General features: G+C 48.2%; 1 protein-coding gene across 2 annotated transcripts in view; it reads right to left on the reverse strand.

Moving 5' to 3' along the window:
* The window catches only part of AFF4 (ALF transcription elongation factor 4), a 100,075-nt gene extending 80,000 nt beyond the window's left edge, over nucleotides 1-20,075 (reverse strand). For both annotated transcript variants that reach the window (XM_069764022.1, XM_069764021.1), the window contains exon 1: nucleotides 19,596-20,075. The gene's annotated coding sequence lies outside the window, so the exon portion shown is untranslated. The remainder of the gene's footprint in view (nucleotides 1-19,595) is intronic.
* Between the last annotated feature and the right edge of the window lie 289 nt (nucleotides 20,076-20,364).

Here is a 20,364-nt window from a genome sequence, read left to right on the forward strand (position 1 = left end):
CCCCACACGGGCCCCTCCCCCCGTCCAGTCCTGCTACGCGCAGCTCGGCTCTCCCCCCCCCCCGTCCAGTCCTGCTACGCGCAGCTCCCCCCACACGGGCCCCTCCCCCCGTCCAGTCCTGCTACGCGCAGCTCGGCTCGGCTCTCCCCCCCCCCCCGTCCAGTCCTGCTACGCGCAGCTCGGCTCCCCCCCATCCAGTCCTGCTACGCGCAGCTCGGCTCCCCCCCGCTACGCTCGGCTCCCCTCCCCCCCCATCCCGCTACGCTCGGCTCCCCTCCCCCCCATCCCGCTACGCGCAGCTCCCCTCCTTCCCCCCCCCCCCCCCGTCCAGTCCTGCTACGCGCGGCTCCCCTCCCCCCCGTCCAGTCCTGCTACGCGCGGCTCCCCTCCCTCCCCCCCGTCCAGTCCTGCTACGCGCGGCTCCCCTCCCTCCCCCCCGTCCAGTCCTGCTACGCGCGGCTCCCCTCCCTCCCCCCCGTCCAGTCCTGCTACGCGCGGCTCCCCTCCCTCCCCTCCCTCCCCCCCCCCGTCCAGTCCTGCTACGCGCGGCTCAGCCCCCCCCCCTCCCCCGTCCCGCGGCTCCCCTCCTCCCCCCCATCCCGCTACGCGCGGCTCAGCCCCCCCCCCTCCCCCGTCCCGCTACGCGCGGCTCCCCTCCTCCCCCCCCATCCCGCTACGCGCGGCTCCACCCTCCCCCCGTCCAGTCCTGCTACGCGCGGCTCCCCCCCCCCCCCCCCGTCCAGTCCTGCTACGCGCGGCTCCCCTCCCCGTCCAGTCCTGCTACGCGCGGCCCAGTCCCGCTCCCCTCCTCCCCCCCCGTCCCGCTACGCGTGGCTCCACACTCCCCCGTCCAGTCCTGCTACGCGCGGCTCCCCTCCCCCCCGTCCAGTCCTGCTACGCGCGGCTCCCCTCCCCCCCGTCCAGTCCTGCTACGCGCGGCTCCCCTCCCCCCCCGTCCAGTCCTGCTACGCGCGGCTCCCCTCCCCCCCCGTCCAGTCCTGCTACGCGCGGCTCCCCTCCCCCCCGTCCAGTCCTGCTACGCGCGGCTCCCCTCCCCCCCGTCCAGTCCTGCTACGCGCAGCTCCCCTCCCCCCCGTCCAGTCCTGCTACGCGCGGCCCAGTCCCGCTCCCCTCCTCCCCCCCCGTCCCGCTACGCGTGGCTCCACACTCCCCCGTCCAGTCCTGCTACGCGCGGCTCCCCTCCCCCCCGTCCAGTCCTGCTACGCGCGGCTCCCCTCCCCCCCGTCCAGTCCTGCTACGCGCGGCTCCCCTCCCCCCCGTCCAGTCCTGCTACGCGCGGCCCAGTCCCGCTCCCCTCCTCCCCCCCCGTCCCGCTACGCGTGGCTCCACACTCCCCCGTCCAGTCCTGCTACGCGCGGCTCCCCTCCCCCCCCGTCCAGTCCTGCTACGCGCGGCTCCCCTCCCCCCCGTCCAGTCCTGCTACGCGCGGCTCCCCTCCCCCCCGTCCAGTCCTGCTACGCGCGGCCCAGTCCCGCTCCCCTCCTCCCCCCCCGTCCCGCTACGCGTGGCTCCACACTCCCCCGTCCAGTCCTGCTACGCGCGGCTCCCCTCCCCCCCCCCGTCCAGTCCTGCTACGCGCGGCTCCCCTCCCCCCCCCCCGTCCAGTCCTGCTACGCGCGGCTCCCCTCCCCCCCCCCGTCCAGTCCTGCTACGCGCGGCTCCCCTCCCCCCCCCCGTCCAGTCCTGCTACGCGCGGCTCCCCCCCCCCCCCCCGTCCAGTCCTGCTACGCGCGGCTCCCCCCCCCCCCCCCCCCGTCCAGTCCTGCTACGCGCGGCTCCCCTCCCCCCCGTCCAGTCCTGCTACGCGCGGCTCCCCTCCCCCCCCCGTCCAGTCCTGCTACGCGCGGCTCCCCTCCCCCCCGTCCAGTCCTGCTACGCGCGGCTCCCCTCCCCCCCGTCCAGTCCTGCTACGCGCGGCTCCCCCCCGTCCAGTCCTGCTACGCGCGGCTCCCCCCCCCCCGTCCAGTCCTGCTACGCGCGGCTCCCCTCCCCCCCCCCCGTCCAGTCCTGCTACGCGCGGCTCCCCTCCCCCCCCCCCCCCCGTCCAGTCCTGCTACGCGCGGCTCCCCTCCCCCCCGTCCAGTCCTGCTACGCGCGGCTCCCCTCCCCCCCGTCCAGTCCTGCTACGCGCGGCTCCCCTCCCCCCCGTCCAGTCCTGCTACGCGCGGCTCCCCTCCCCCCCGTCCAGTCCTGCTACGCGCGGCTCCCCCCCGTCCAGTCCTGCTACGCGCGGCTCCCCCCCCCCCCCGTCCAGTCCTGCTACGCGCGGCTCCCCTCTCCCCCCCCCCGTCCAGTCCTGCTACGCGCGGCTCCCCTCCCCCCCCCCCCCCCGTCCAGTCCTGCTACGCGCGGCTCCCCTCCCCCCCGTCCAGTCCTGCTACGCGCGGCTCCCCTCCCCCCCGTCCAGTCCTGCTACGCGCGGCTCCCCTCCCCCCCCGTCCAGTCCTGCTACGCGCGGCTCCCCCCCGTCCAGTCCTGCTACGCGCGGCTCCCCCCCCCCCGTCCAGTCCTGCTACGCGCGGCTCCCCTCCCCCCCCCCCCCCGTCCAGTCCTGCTACGCGCGGCTCCCCTCCCCCCCCCCCCCGTCCAGTCCTGCTACGCGCGGCTCCCCTCCCCCCCCCCCCCCCCGTCCAGTCCTGCTACGCGCGGCTCCCCTCCCCCCGTCCAGTCCTGCTACGCGCGGCTCCCCCCGTCCAGTCCTGCTACGCGCGGCTCCCCTCCCCCCCGTCCAGTCCTGCTACGCGTGCCCCCCATCCAATCCTGCTACACGTGCCCCCCATCCAGTCCAGTCACACGTGGCCGTCATGCCACTTTGGGTGATTTTCAGGAATACAAAGGGTTAATAAACTACCTGACTGCAATTTTCAATATGTCAGGGGGTGCCATTTTAAAAAGGGCATCACTTTTGGGGGTTTCCCAATATATGGGACCAATAAAATCACTTCAAACACAGATAGGTCCCTAAAAAAATAAATGTAAATTTCCTTGAAACAATGCAAAATTACTGCTACATTTTTAAACCTCCTAAAATGCTAACAAAATAAAAGAAGATTTTACAAATGGTGCTGATGTAAAGCCGACATGTGGGAAATGTTATTTATTAATGGTTTGCAATGGTACCACTATCTGGATTAAAGGGATAATCAAAGTTTGAAAATTGCTAATTTTTTTTACATCTTTCTCAAATTTCTGGTTTTTGTTTTCTAAACACAAAACATATCGACCTAAATTAACCATTTTCATAAAGCATAATGTGTCACGAAAAAAATCTCAAAATCACCGGGATTTGTTGGAGCGTTCCAGAGTTATTATTACCACATAAAGTGACACTGGTCAGATTTCAAAAATTTGGCTCCGTCACTAAGGGGTTAACACAATTTTTTTTTTTTACAGTCAACCACTTGTTCAGTTGACTACAAAATAGCCTGAAGCCAAACAATGACCTCTCTCCATGATAATAAGACATGCCAGTTACCTTTTAGTGTTCAGGACTCCAGTGTTTACAGTGAACACATACTTGCTAAAGTAAAAACAATAGACTCCATAAACCAGGACTGGACAATTCCCAAGAGTCAACTTGTCAGCTCTTCACCTCTTTGGTTGTCTTATGTTGCCTATGAAAACTCATTATTGGGCTATGATGAAGCAATGGCTCCAATCTATCAAACTAATATTGAGTACAATTATTTATATCTAACAATTATAAACATGAGAATTTCTTTAAAATAGGTCTTGACCGAAATATGTCTAAACTTCTGGTAGTAGAGACCTGCTGGACACTTTCCAGACACGTTGGCATCCCGATAAGGCTATGTCACACATTAGGGTTACATGCTCCGTGTCCACGCATGATTTTCAGACCGACCTGTGGCTTCCTGACCAGAATTCTACAGCCTCATATATTGCTATATGGACTTGACCCAAGTCTTAGCCAGGAGATCTACTGTACAGCCAGCTTGCCATTTTCACTTGTGAAGCTAGCCTTTGGCACAGGATTAAAGACAATTTTGTGCATGTATTTAAAACGAACTTTGGGCTAATTTTTTTTTTTTTTGGGGGGCAATCGAGGTTCATTAAAATTTTCACACATTTTGCATTTATTACATGTTCTTTGTTTCCCTGCACATTCAACTTTGTTTTGTTATAGTCTGCAGTCACAAATCAGCAAAGAGGTTCTTAGAAAAAGAAAGACAAAAAAACAAAAAAAAAGATAAAAAAAAAACTACAATAAGAGATCACTAAAGTCTCAGTTCTTTCTCCAGTCAGCAGCAGAGTCCTAGGCACAGGCTATAGAAGGCAAACGGTGCAAAAAGTGTTAATGAAGCCTAAATTGAAAAGCAAAAATTAAAAAATTTAACCTAATGGAGTTTTAAGGCTATTTTGCTGTGGATCCGCAGCAGATTTGACCGCTGCGGATCCGCAGCAGTTTCCCATGAGTTTACAGAACAATGTAAACCTATGGGAAACAAAAAACGCTGTGCACATGCTGCGGAAAAAAACGCACGGAAACGCAGCGGATTACATTCCGCAGCATGTCACTTCTTTACTGCTGATTTTCACCTGCTCCAATAGGAAAATGCTGATGAAAATCTGCATAAGAATCCGCAGTAAAAACTGCGATAAATCCGCAGTAAAAAACGCGACGGGTTTTCACTGTGGATTTTGGAATTCCGCTGCGGAAAATTCCGCAGTGGAATCCACAAAGTGTGCACATAGCCTTAAACATCAGGAAGGCATCTTGTGCTGATGCTTACCATAATACTGCCACCATAACATCCATATGCCACCATAACACAGTACACAACAACCCCTTCATAAGCACACAGCCACATCCTATTACCCCACCACAAATACGTATTGTAAAATGAGGGAATTTTGGCTTTCGGGTGAAATGTTAGGATGAACCCAATATGCACTCTACCCTATTCAGGTGAACTTGATGTGATGGCCTCTAATCTTCTGAATGCACATATCCAACCGTTTAATGTTTCAATACTTTTTGCACAACTTGCTGATCTCTAACAAGGAGGTTAATGGCAAAATTCATAACAGGTGTTTAATCCATGGATCACAAAATACATTTCAGGGTTCAATTACAATTGGTATTTAGCCAGTCCTACACATCATGCCGTTCACAATTTGACATCATGAAACCAAGCCGACACCTAACAATGGATCAACAGTACCTCAGAATTGTGAAGCTTCAAGCAGGATGTTCTCAGACGGAAGTGGCCACTGAGCTTACAGTGTCACCCTATGATGGTCTTCGGTAAGGAAGAGGAGTCTCAAACTGTCCCTGGAACAGTGACCCCAACTATCCAGAGGGTATACTTGAAGGCAAAGAGGCCAGAGTCTCTGACCTTACTATGCTCCTGAAATAAGCCTGACCTGTCCCCTCCCACACCACATGAGGTCTGGGACAGAAACTGAAGGTAAACACAAAGACACAATGGGGAAAACAGAAAGCAAACACTCAGAAAAGGTATACAGGGAAGGATAGGAATGTACCAACCAAATGGGAAGAGGACAATGAGGAAACCATACACTTAAAAACAGCATGGGACGCTCTGATGGCTGCCAATGATGATGAGAGGACAAGAGAGTGCTATGCATCAGCCATTATCGTCACCAGATGAGCCTTTGGTGGTGGTGTTGCAGTGTGGGCAAGTGTGTATTGTCAAAACAGAACTGTCCTTCACTTTGTGACTGGTACAGTGAAAGGTCCCTAGTACTTGAATAACATTATTAATAAATTCATTATGTCTCTGCATGAACAACAGAGGCCTAAATATCATCTTCATGGACGACAATCCTCCAGTTCATCGAGGTTGCATAAGTAGGGAACGGCTGCTAGAGACTGGAGTACCACAACTGGAGCGGCCTGCAGTTTTTCCGGACCGGAATCCCATCTCGTAACTCTGCACCCCAGAATCTCAATGACTTGAGGGACGCCCGTCAAGAAGACTGGGATGCCGTGCCTCAGCAGACAATAACTACTTGTGAACAGCGTGTGATGTCATTATCAAGCTATAATTGATGCTCAAGGTAACATGACAAGTTGTTGACCCTTTTTTTTCTGAATAAAATATTACTGTAGCATGAACTCTACATTTTCCATAAATTTCAGCTGAATTGCAAATATCACCTACTTTGTGTGAGCAGTGTAGCTTTGCTAGAGAAGATTCTGCATAGAGTTGTATTTTATTACGGGAACTCACAGGTGCTAGTATGTATACGGGTCCAGTGGGGGTCCTACTCAGTGACTGAGTGTCTTCCCTGTAAGACTGTGCATACAGATGTAGCCATCAATCACTTGTAGGATCGCCTGTGGACTCAAATAGAAACAGCAGCAAGTTCAATTAATGAAACACAACTTTATACAGACTCTTCGCAGCTTCCCTCGCTTTACATGTGGCCTGCAGATTGGACTACAAGTACAATGTACAAGAAAAGCCGGACAAACTTATGCCTCAAATCTGGAAAATACTGCCTACACAGCCCGGCCATGGAAATTTCCCAGCACTAGAAGAGCCACATTTTTACTTGGTTAATCACACACGAAGGGTGTATGTATGCCGACGGTATGCATAGTAGTGTGCATGTGACACAAGATACAATATCTTTCTCAGATGCTAAACCCAAAAGGTCTCCTCTATCAAACCAATAAAAAGCTAACAACCATAGTGAAGCTTACATCTATAAATAAAAAAGCCGACACTTAAAAGGTGTCATCGCATCATCGTAAATGGACGAAACTGCAAGGTTCTTGCAAAAACTTAATTTACTTGGTATGAAAAAATCCTCTCCGTTCTCAAGAATGGAGGGATGTTCATGTTTTGTGTACTGCTCATTACCTTAGTTACCAGCGGTGCACAGACTCCTAGGCAAGGAGTGCAGCACTTACAAACTCTGTAATAGAGCTTGTAATCGCTGCATCTGGCGATCTTCCCTGCCACCGCCCTTCTCTGGAGCTGTAGGGGCAAGGACACAGTTCGGGACAACAGTGAAACCACATCGCTGGTTTGAACCATCACGAAGCAGGTAAGTTTGCTCCTGATGACAGCACGGGTCAACCTCTTATAGGGCGACCATTATATACGTTTATACAAATACAAAACACATGAGCTTTGTCAATTTTTCTATGGTCTCAAGGGAGAAAGACAATAGCACAGATAACAAAAGTAAAGACTACAAACAACGTAATGGCACTGAATACACACATTTTCTAATTTCTTATGCAGCGTTCGAGCCCCCCAGTGATCAGATACTTATCACCAACACTATAGCTAGGTGATAAGGTGTGATATTGGTGCAAGACTCCTGAATACACAAACCCTTAGGTGTGATTGTGGAAAACACAGATGGGAGAGCAGACAAACCAACTGGCTAGGCACCTATACAACGCTACAGGGCCCTAAGCTACTTGAACAGGCACCATTACTTATAGACCACAAGGGCAGGCGTAAGGGTGTCCTAGTAGACAAAGTCAAGGAGTCCATTTTTAGTGCGTTTCTTGCAGACATGTACGATTGTTAGAGGAGATTATCCCAGATTTACATGAGCCTGCACTGTTGGGGCAGAGGTGCTTTTTACGTTTCTATAGGCCAAATCGGACGAAGAAGGAAAAAAAGGCACTGTATGATTCTATAAGTAGCGATTGACTTCTGCATTCTAGCATAAGACTCCATAGCTGCGGTCAGCAATAGTGATCCAGTGTGGTAATAAAGGCTGCTCTAAAAATATAAAGCAGCTACCTATGCTTTGCATATGTCACAGAGAACGGTTACTGCCCTGGTTATGAGACAAAAACATACAAGGGGGTACCCTCCCCCCAAAAAAGACTTATGTAAAAAATATATATATTTTTAAGATAACATCTTGAAAACATTCATCCCCCTCAAAATACTGTCCAATAGATGATATGCACTTGTCCAAATGGTTTTTCCACTGTTCAAAACATTGTCTTATTTCCAAGAATGAAGAAAAACCTAATGGGAAAGCTGTTATCTTGAACAAACAAAAAAAAAATTAAATAAGTATCGTAATTCTCTTTTTTTTCTTTTGAGTACCCCCTCATATAGTGTTGAACGGTAGCATATAAGGATAATTCCTGAGCTCCACAGCATCAGATAACAACTGATCAGGGGAGGGGTTGGGTACAACACAAAAAGTTCAGGAAAACCCCTTTATGTATACTGAAAAAAAAGCCAATAAGATGCTTCTATAAGACCCGAAAATCACTGATCTTCACTTCTCCACAACATGGCAATTAGCCATAATCTTTCACGACAGTAGGGGTACCGTTACACTTAACGACTTACCAACGATCACGACCAGCGATACGACCTGGCCGTGATCGTTGGTAAGTCATTGTGTGGTCGCTGTGGAGCTGTCGCACAGACAGCTCTCTCCAGCGACCAACGATCCGGGGAACGACTTCGGCATCGTTGAAACTGTCTTCAACGATGCCGAAGTCCCCGGGTAACCAGGGTAAACATCGGGTTACTAAGTGCAGGGCCGCGCTTAGTAACCCAATATTTACCCTGGTTACCATTGTAAAAGTAAAAAAAAAAAAACAAACAGTACATGCTCATATTCTGATGTCTGTCACGTCCCCCGCTGCCAGCTTCCCTGCACTGACTGTGTGAGCGCCGGCCGTAAAGCAGATCATAGCGGTGACGTCACCACTGTGCTCTGCTTTCCGGCCGGCGCTGACAGTCAGTGCAGGGAAGCTGACGGCGGGAGACGTGACAGACATCGGAATGTGAGTATGTACTGTTTTTTTTTTTTTTACTTTTACAATGGTAACCAGGGTAAATATTGGGTTACTAAGCGCGGCCCTGCACTTAGTAACCCAATGTTTACCCTGGTTACAAGTGAACACATCGCTGGATCGGCGTCACACACGCCGATCCAGCGATGACAGCGGGTGATCAGCGACCAAAAAAAGGTCCTGATCATTCCCCATGACCAACGATCTCCCAGCAGGGGCCTGATTGGTGGTCGCTGTCACACATAACGAGATCGTTAGAGGGATCGTTGCTACGTCACAAAAAGCGTGACGTTGCAACGATATCGTTAACGAAATCGTTATGTGTGAAGGTACCTTTGGTGAAGTTACTATAGAACAAGAGGATGTACAGAACATGAAAGGCCACGGAGCAGAAATGACAAGGTCTACTGACTCTTGCTCTTGTCTCTGAACTGAATTTAACATGTACAGCGGTGCTTGAAAGTTAGTGAACCCAACAAAGTTTTCCATATTAGATAAAAGTATTCAATCTGATGTAAATTTGTCAAAGAGTGGATACAAATACTGAAATAAGACTGTGTTCACATTATATCTTATCCACTTGTCAGCAGCTACGTCAGGGAATATGTCTGAAGCCCTGAAACACAAGATTCAGGCGTTTGTGCTGAAGTGCTGAAGGGCCGTTGACTTTAATTAAAAGAAAAAAGGGATTTGCAAAAAAAGGGGAGGGGGGTGAGCAGGAAAGTAGTGAGGAGAGAGATTAGTCACGCTGCAGAGTTAAGGATGGACTGGAGAGGTGTGATTGTGTTAGAATGTAGGCCACAGAGGAGGATGTTACAGTAGTCGAGGCAGGAGAGGATTAGGGCATGCACAAGCGTTTTAGTAGTTTGGTTGAGGGCTGAGGAAAGGACGGATTCTAGAAATATTTTTGAGCTGGAGGCGACAGGTGGTGGCGACAGCTTGGATGTGCAGTTTGAAGGACAGGGCAGAACCAAAGGTTACTCCAAGGCAGCGGATTTCTGGTACAGGGGAAAATGTGATGTCATTAATAGGGATATATCTATTAGGTAGGGAAGATACATGAGTCGGAGGGAAGATGATGAGTTCAGGTTTGTCTAAATTGAGCGTGAGGAAGCGAGAGGAGAAGGAGGAGGATATGGCTGATAGACACTCTGGAATTCTGGAGAGCAGAGAGGTGACATCTGGGCCAGAGAGGTGTCATCAGTGTATAAATGGTACTGAAAGCCATAGGACTTTATGAGTTGTCCCAGGCAACTATGTGGGAAAAACAAGATAATTGTGTCGTTATACCTTTTAACGGCTAACAAAAATAGATGATTTTTATTATTATTTATTTATATAGCACCAATGATTCCATGGTGCTGTACATGAGAAGGGGATACATCCAAAATACAAATATCACTTACAGTAGACAAACTAACAATGACTGACTGGTACAGAAGGAAGAGGACCTTCAGGCCAAGGGTATAGATGGAAAAGAGTAGGGGTCGTAGGACAGAACCCTGAGGGATACCAACAGAGAGAGGCGGGATGAGGAGGTAGTGTGGGGGAGTAGGAATTGCTAAAATGTGTGGTTTGTAAGGTATGAGGAGATCCAGGATATGGAAAGGTTTTTGATGCCAAAAGGAAGAAGATCTACAGGGTCATTCCATGGTACCTTACGTTACATTCACAAGCCAAAAGCTGGCTACAGACTGTTCTTTGAAGGCATAAAAATAAACTAGGCACTCAACAAAGAAGATTTTTTTGACTTTTAATGTAGTCAAGGCAAATCATTTCGGCCCCATTTGGCCGCTATCAATTACGAACTATACATGAGTGTCAGGGATTCGTGGGAATCCTGTGGATTTTTAGTGAGGCACGTCTCGGTATGGTCACTTTCATAAAGGTATGAGGCATTTAACCCTGCTGTTCTGTTCGGTCTGGGGAGACCTATTTTGAACTTTGGTATTTTTTGGGGTGTTCAAGATGCGGTTCTGAAACTTGTGGTTGATTGACTTAAATGAGGATGGGTCGGTCGGCCACGGGTTTCAGAGCCGAATCTTGAATATTTTAAAGAATATTGAAGTTCAAAGTCGGTCATTTTTGACCAACAGAACAGCAGGGTTAAAAAGGAAAAACCCCAATGCTAAACAAGCCAGGGGACCTGGATGTGTGCACGTACCTGGAGAAAGACGCAGCGTCCGCTGCTTGTCAGCTGACACAGGATTCCCACGAATCCCTGACACTCCTGTATAGTTTGTAATTGATAAAGGTCAAATGCGGCCAAAACATTTTGCCTTGACTACACTAAAAGTCAAAAAATTCATCTTTAAGTTGAGTGCCTAGTTTATTTTTATTACTTCATGGTGTGGGATCCTACTACGGCACCTTCCTTAGTCGTGCACACGGTTCTCTATTTGTTCTTTGAAGGCAGGCACAAAAAGGAGTGAATGTATATTGTACATTTAACTATTCTCAATAGATTTCAACAGTTTGATTTTTCAACAATAAAATTAAATACAAAATACGGTGTTATTACTTGGTAACTTACGTTACAAAAAAAGGAGTCCTTCATGAGTCGGCCAAATTTTCTGTTCTGGTAAACAGTGGAGAAGCACTATTTTTATTGTATTAAAACTCCATAGTCCCAGCAACTTTAAACAATTTATTTTAACCTCTCAAGTTAAAAGCAACAGTTTTTATTACAAGAAATATAGATAACTTAAGTTACCGCACAGTATAGTAACTTTCGTTACTAAGCTGATGGCAACTTACGTTACAATATGTTACCATCCATTGGATTAACCCTATTGTAAGGTAAGTTACCATCATCTTTGTAACGTAAGTTACTATATTGTGTTGTAACGTAAGCGACCATGGAATGACCCTACAGTAGGATGCAGTAGTCAACTGTGTTGAAGGCAGAGGACAGGTCTAGAAGGAGGAGTATAGAGAATGATGTTACAAAGCAAGCTTTCAAAACCTCTTCGGTCCCTTCCTCAGGCATGGTATAAAAGAAAACACAAGAATATATGCACAAACCAAAAAAAAACAAAAAAAAGAGGAGGTATGGTACAGTAAATGTACATTTAAATAAACAAAGTAAGCTCAGAGAATGAATCCTTAATTGGATTACATTAGTGGTGCAAATCGTTTAGGCTATGTGCACACGTTCAGGTTTTTTCACATTTTTCGCGCTAAAAACGCTATAAAAACTCATTGAAAACGCATACATTATGCATTCTATCATTTAGAATGCATTCTGGATGCGTTTTTTTCCGCGAAAAAAACGCATCGCGGTAAAAAAAATGAGCATGTTTATTATTTTTGCGGATTTTCGGCGTTTTTCCCGCAATTCTATGCATTTGGGAAAAAACGCGTCAAAAACGAACCAAAAACGCGTCAAAAATGCATGCGGATTTCTGGCAGAAATGTCCGTTTTTTGTCAGGAAAATTACTGCAAGAAACCCTGACGTGTGCACATACCCTTATAGTCCTAATATCCAAGTAAGATCAGAGGCCCGATGCCCTCATCTTTAGAGCAGATTCCTCAGATTCTGTAGTGTGTCATAAATCCTCCTGACAGATTTAGTCCTGTGTGGACAGAATCAAAGACTAATAAGCTTGTATCCCCAGACCCTTTAAAACTACAAAAAGAGGACTTAGAAATCCTCCAAAATTATGCAGAAAATAGCTGAAAAAAAGGCAGAGATGCTTACCTGCCCTGGCCTCCAAACAAATGCACTATCAGGGTGCAACGCAGACCCAATTAAACCTGTGCCGCCATCTTTAATTGGGTCTGCTGCACCCTGATAGTGCATTTGTTAGGAGGCCTGGGCAGGTAAGCATTGCTGCCTTTTTTCTGGTGTTATCCCCAGACCCTGCAATGTTTTTGTGATTTAAAATTGCCTTTTATTATGACAACTTTCATATTGTTTATGTTATGTCCTGGATCACAGAAATGTTTGGCCACCATTAAATGTTTTTGTTTGTTTTTATCTGTAATTGTGTTGCGATGAGACCTCATCCTTGCTCTCAGTTTCTGTCCTGTTTCTCCCACATAGGACATACAGTGCACAGAATTAACAACACCACCTTGGAAGAACAACATGTGAATGTCCCAGGAATGTTATAGTCCTGATGGGTGGTGGGAATAGGTTTCCCGTCTTTGGTCTCCACATGCGTGAAGGTTTTGAAGCTCTTCACATTGCATGGATAAGTTCCTCTCGGTGAATCTGAGAGCACTGAACTTCGGATGATGAGGTTTCTTACATTTGGAGGTTGCCTGTAGCACATCAAGGGAGGGTCTTTGAATACTGTCTTTAGCCGGTCATCCTTGTGTAAGATGTGGTACCTCAAGCTGTGGGTTGTAGGTCACCACTGGAGGTAGTACGAGGTACACGATTATTTTCTTTTTCTCGGTATTGAAATAATCGACTGCTAGGGATCCCTGTGGCTCTAATGATATGATCATCAATGGAGGTGGGGTGGTAGTCTTGATTTAAAAATATCTTTTTACGATGTGTTAAGTGTCCATCCCTGTCCAATGGGCTGGAATAGATAGTTATATATTAGGGCCTGGCTGTAGACAATGGACTTTTTAATGCGTTTCGGGTGGAAGCTGTCCTACAGTAACTACTGTAAATAATCTGACGGACATCTTTTTCATCAGTATCCACCTATGTAAGGCGGACAACAAAATGTAGTCAACTATGTTTTATTAACTGCCTGAAATGGGCAAATACTGCAGAAAATTCCGACTTCTGAAAAGTTACTTGAAAGAACCGTTACCCTTTAAAGAAAAATATATGTGCAAAAAGAGCCCCCTAAGTGTCCAAGCAATGCTTTTAATGTTTCTCCTGACCACCTGCAGCACTAAACACCATTTTACAATGTGCTGACAAGGAATCAAGGATGCTCAGATTTACTGTTGAATTCAGGAGCCAGCCAAAACAACCTTAGCTGACTTCCGCAGGTGCCAGCAACAGATTTCCAGACTACCTGACTCCTGGTCTTTGAAATCCAATACATACCACCCCCCCTTGCGATGAGCAAGATGCAGTGCAATACACTAGCCCTGTCACTGGCCACATTCATCACTGGCCTGTTTACAGGTCACTGGCAGTGAACAATGCGAGCTGCACTCACTACTGCCTGCGGCAAACACCGCTGCGTCACAGATCAGTGAGTCTCCAGTCCTGAAAGGCTACGTTCACATTAGCGTTGCGCGCCGGTGCGTCGGCGACGCAACGCGCGACGCACCAAAAACGCGCGCAAAAACGCTGCGTTTTGCGATGCGTGCGTCGTTTTTTGACGATTTTGACGAAAATCGGACGCACGAAAAATGCAACTTGTTGCATTTTCGTGCGACCGACGCTAGCGTCGAAAACGACGCACATGTCGAAAAACGCTAACAAAAAAACGCACGCGTCCCCTATGTTAAACATAGGGGCGCGTCGCCGACGCAACAGCGACGCACATTAGCGTAACGCTAATGTGAACGTAGCCAAAGCTTCACTTCTTCTAGTGCACTAGAAACTGGATTGCAAAGAACAACACTTCAGCCACTTTAAGGTAAATCAAAAAGCTTTGGGGCTTACTCAACAATCTGCCATTTCTGGCACGATCTACCGTAGTTTAATAGAAATTACACATTTTTTACATGACAAAATCTTTCCAAATTTTTTTTTTTTTTTACAGAAAGATTATTTGTAAAAACAGAAAAGGAAAAACAAGTTCAACTAGAGTATTAAATTGGGTAGTGCGTGATAAGCATTCAATATTCACGGTTGTCCAACTTGTGTCTATACATCCTGGTGCATATAGGCTCACAAACTGCAACTGGACTATGGGGGGGGGGGTAGGGGGAGGGGTGTTTCTTCTGCTTTTATTTGCTGGGGGACCACTACATAATTCCTTATTTCTACACCCATTAAAACAAATAGGCACCCAGAAAACATGTAGAGTATCTGCAACTTGTGCTGCAGCATGTGGAAGCGCATAAACAAGTGTGGCCCACAGACGGGCTCAGAGGGCCCCACATCTATAAGGTATAGCATACAGAAAGTGCTCAGTGCAGTACCCACCAGGGAGACAAGCTGATCATCAGGTAACAGCCACATATTGAGGCTACGTTCACACGTCCAGTAATCACCGGTTAGAACAGATCTAGCAGCAATCCGCCGATGGAAAAAAATGTTGTGCAGACATTTGCCAGCTGGAAAAAAGTTTCAACTAGATCCATTTTGCTAACATTGAAGCCTATGGAAAACTGATCCGTTCCATAGCCATCGGTTTTTCTTTCATTTGAAAGGGATCAAGCAAGCAAAAAACAGATCCTTTTCAAATGGAAGGAAACTGATGGCCAATTAACAGGTCCCTTTTCATACAGACTTTAATGTCTGAAAAAAAATTGGATCCAGTTGAAAACAGCATTTTTATTCAGCCCTCCAAAAAAAAAAAAAGTTAAGTCTGCAAAACATTTTTGTCAACGGATTGCTGCTGGATCTATTATAACAGATCACTGGACATGTGAACAGAAGACCTGACGTACAAGCGAAACGTGCGTTGGGGCGGCAGGGACGCCATACAAACTTAACATCTAATCATTTAAGTGCCTTTCCATTCCTTTTCTTGCCTGATTTGCTGCACTATTGTGAACACCATCTCCTATACTTATAGTGATGCCACTGGCCCTCCCATAATCAGGTTTTGTAGGCACTTTATTTACCCTTCTTTGGCCACACGTGATATGCGGTCTCTGCTTGCTTAGCAGCAACCCTGTTTAATATTTATTCCCTTTAATGTTTATAATAATTTAATAGTAAACTTTGTGTTTTTACTGGCAAATAATACTGTTGGTTCTTTCTAGTCGTTATCTGATTTTCAGTTTTTTGCCTTCCTATTTATCATTTTTTGGGGTATTATTGTAGTTATCACAGCCAAATTAGTTTTAAAAGGAATCTGTTACAAGAAAAATGTTAGTAACTTGCAGCTATGGGGTTAATCGCATTCTGAATCTGCTCTGTGTATTAGCCATTGTTTTGCACCCCCAATATATATTTATTTGATATCATTGTGGTGCGCCAACTAATTTTTCTCTGAACCTGCCGGGCGCCTGCACTTAGAGCCCCGCTGCTGGGATGAATGTAACTTTATTCCTCCGAGCTGCGTTCGGTGTTCAGTTACCCGTGTGGTGGTGGCACGGTTTCAGTCACCGCTCGGTGTGGGGTGTGGATACAGCTGCAGCCCCTATATACAGAGCGGTGACTACACCCGTGCCAGTACCATCTCCCGTGACTGTACGCAAAGCGTGTGTCGGCAGCGTGGCTCTAAGTGCAGATGGCCGCACGATGCCGGTACGCTATTAACCTACAGATTAACCACACATCTTCGGGTTAATCACTTTTTTCCTGTGACAGGTTCCAATTTGAGGTCCCCCCAAAACACTGGATAAAAGTCTGCCAAACCAGATGATTTTAATCGGGATTGGACGACCAGACAATGTCGGAGGACATGAGGATAGGGCGGTTTGTACCCATTTTCCCAATCCTTTTGATCAACATACAAATAAGCCACTGCCATAACATAGAAACATTATTAAAATATGCCATGCATGATTCTAGCCTTAAACCCATTACCTTCCTGGAGATGTGAAACAAGATACAGTATAGCACAGGATTTCCTAACAGCACCATGTAGATGCGTACTGGAAGGCATGCTGAACAGTGGGGGGTTTACTACATTACGAAAAGTGTCGGAACACTCTGGAACTATAAGCTACGATAGGAATACTCCGTTTGCCTTCTCTAACTCACCCTGACTCTCAACTGTTGCCCGATCTGTGTAGTTTGTACGCTGGGCTGATGTCACGTCAACAGCGCTGCAGCCAATCAATGGGCTCCGTGGCTTGTACCTTTGTTCTGTAAATGGTGCTCATGACCACAATGGCTACTGTAGTCCCACCACTCTTACCAGCCATTACTAGGTTACGCTGACAGATCGTGCTTGGCTACAAAGAATATAAAATGCTTAAAATGTTGACCAGATCATCAGCAATTTTTTTTACATTTACAATGTGTCGTGAAAAATAACTGCTTGAAAAGAGTAAACTTAATTCTTTTTTTTAAACTACAAATGTAATTTAATACTTTTTGTATCAGTGCTAATTAGCCAATTTAGCTGCATTTATGGATAAAACAGTACTCCAAGTAATCTGTGCACCATGTCTGGAGTACGGCTCTCCCAACTAGGAGTGTGTTGGGGAGCAGAGTGCGTGCGCAGCCCTTCTCTATACAGCAGTGAGAGGTCTGCACAGTCTTCTCAATGTGACTGGTATATACAAAGAAACCAAGTGCAGCATATGAAGACAACTGCCCAGACAGGAGGTACAGGCCGGACCTATGTACTTGTTTATACATTATGGCAGCAAAATGGATCAACCTAACTACAAGTCCTGTACAAATACATGACTATCAGAAATGAGAATACCTATTCAACTTTATTTTTAGAAATTGAAGCGTTCTACACCATACCATTCTATGCATCTATACACATCATGAAAATCCAGCGGCCACTTGACATGTACAGACCTGCGGTGGTGGCCTCTGCAAAATGAGAAGACTGCCAGAGAAGGAGCTGCTTTTTCTTAAGGGCACATTGCTAATAAAGGACAGTCCCAAACAAAAGACCCCTTTTAGGTTAATAAACAACAACTGATAAAGGTACAGGAGCAAAGGATGTTTTGTTGAGAAAATGGGTCTCATCATTGGTTCAGACTTACTGCAGCTCTGCCTATTGTCACCGGCTTCCAATGAGGAGATTGGGCTTGTGCCAGGCTCAGGCAGTGTCGGGGTACACAGACAAGTGGGCAAAGTTTTGGTAGAATTCGCTCTGGGCAAGTGAGAGCTTTGTCAATCAGAAGTGTGGGGAGGAGAGTCTCCAAAATGCTACCTGAGAAAGCCTAATGGTGCTCTGAGCCCTTGGCCATGCCAAGGGGGCACTGCCGATCTATAATTGGCCTTCGAATTAATACTAATTGCTTGGCGTGTTATCCACAATAAATATCCACAATGTCAACTAATAAATTGTATACTAGTCAGACAGAAGCACCCATGGCGGTATAGGCAATTCCCACTGATCACTTCCCTTTCTTGACGCAGAGCTAGGCAGATCCATAGACTAAGATCTTGGCTGGCAAATGTTACTGCTATTCTATAAAAAGGCAACACTGTTCCAACCCCATGGGCTTCAGTAAAATATCAGAAGTCATCAGCACATATCTTATAGGTGCCAATACCCTTTTTAGGACTCTCTGCTATAAAGAGGTTAGAGGTCCCACTCACGAGCCAGGAAGAAAGAGACCATGGATTCTTCTTTCTCTGTTGTATTTTATGTGAGACGCAGATAAAATGCAACTATATCTTCTCCGATAATTGACATTGATTATGACAGCACTCATGCATGGCCACTACTTCACTCCATGTACTTCTAACCTACATGATGACACGGCCTCAGCCATGGTGCACCATTAATAGTTACCCATCTACTCCCTAGAATGGTAAGTACATATGATCAGCCTCGTCTGTGACCACCAAGTGAGGCCAGCACAGAAATGCAGAGGGCCAACGTAGTCCCCAGGCCATAGGTTGGGCCCCCACGCTAGAGGTATCCAGTATAAGGCAGCGTACTATACCCATTATTGTCCTAGCATTGGAGACTATGGGTGACAACTGCCACCCAGCGCACATACACTGATGTCTACTCCTATCTGAAAGTCCTACTGTGACATCTCTACTGAAACGTACATATTTTAGTCATAGATTCTCCTTAATACTAAAAAAAAGAGGCCGAAATAAAATGAAGGCATGGTACAAGTGAGAAGAGGAGGAATGACGTGCTGCTGCGATTACACCTGACTGACAAAAGTGAACCCTTCCCAAATCGGTAGATTGGGAATAAGGGGCCACGATAGAAAGGACGGCGGAAGCGTGCACCGCTCTACAGTCAGCGCTCGCACGCCAGTATCTCCAGCACAGCGGCCCCCCATCGGTGATGCCACAGACATGCTCACTGGACTGAAGTGGAGGAACAAAGCCCTGACGTCAATTACTGGAGATGCAGCCCATCACAGGCCGATCATCACGGCACACACCGCCAGCTCGTACCGGGAGCACACAAAGCCAGAAATACATGGATTTCAATGAGGAGGCCAGGCGGAAAAGAGCAACCCGCGCCAGCCTGCCATCGGTAACGGGGGCTTCATTCACCACAGCTGGGGGCCGCCGCGGACCACTTTATCATCACAAAAGAACCGTTAGGGCTTGATGAGAAGACAAGGGGCGGGCACTGCAGCCCCTCTTATGCACACACGTATGTGATCTCATGCACAGTCCTGTCAATAAGCAGTGGGGTCTGAAGGGTTAATTAAAGCACACACTGAGAAGCTGGAGGATGTGACCCCTATACAGATGCCCACCCCCAGTGCCCAGTGCCAGCCTGCCCAGATATAAATAGGCTCTGGGGGAGGTGGGCACTTGCCAGGCCTGGCCAGAGGCTTCAGTCACCTCACAGAGGGGCTGTCTGGGGAGAACAATAAGGGCTCATCCAATCAGGAACACCCTACACCTCCTGCTACAAGGCTGACACTCCTCAAGAGGTTCTGCAGCAGCAGCCGCAATCCTCCTGATGCCTAGTCATGTGACACACGTGCAGCTGGAGGTGATGGGGTCAGCAGCAGGCATGGAGGAGGGTCACACATGACAATACATAAACACAGGGCTGGGGGAGGGGCACGGCGGCGGCCTGGAGAGCGGCTTACCTCCTGTGAGGCCTCAGGGCCGGCCGCTGCCACAGCAGACTTGTCTCCCTCCTCCTCCTCCACTGTGCGGACGCCTGTCCTTAGCGGCCGCTCCGAGCCTCGGGTGCCCCTCTTGCGGCCTGGCCCATGTCGCTCTGCGGGATTCGGGGCGTCTCCTTTGTGTGAGCCGGCCAGCACTCGTCCCCTCTCCGGTAGCTCTGCGTCTCCCGGTCTCGGTGTGTCTCTCAGTGACCGTTGGGAGGGGCTCCCATGCAGTCACGTGACGCACCATGGGCGGAGCTTCTGGCTACTTTGGGCGTCGCTGTCTCGTTTCTGCCTTGGCGCCAGCGTTCAGGCTACGTAAGGGAGCGCATGCGCAGTGCTGCAGTGACCAGCTACCTATGTGTCGCTATTATGTAGCCATTTTGTTGGTGGTAAATAGCAGTCCGGATTTTGTTTCTATTTATTTTTTGTCTGCACTGTAACGTAACCTAAAGTATTCATGCAACTGTGTAATAAAATTGTAATTAACTGATAGTTTGAATGCTTTAGATTTTGATACAGCCGAAGCATGGGGTTTACTCCACCTAGTGGTAAAACAAAGTATTACACGTTACTCCTTACCGTGGCCTTTATTACAGGAGAGCCCAGTGTTGTGTCATGTCAGTTCCATCAGGAATAAGTCTCCTTAGGCCAGACTCACACGTCCAGAGAATTCCGGTACCGGAAAAATCGGTACCGGAATTATCCGTGTCCGTGTGTCCGTGAGCTCACGTAGGCCATCCGTGTG

The sequence above is a fragment of the Ranitomeya imitator genome, chromosome 4, assembly GCF_032444005.1.
Source record: "Ranitomeya imitator isolate aRanImi1 chromosome 4, aRanImi1.pri, whole genome shotgun sequence".
NCBI classification, from domain to species: domain Eukaryota; kingdom Metazoa; phylum Chordata; class Amphibia; order Anura; family Dendrobatidae; genus Ranitomeya; species Ranitomeya imitator.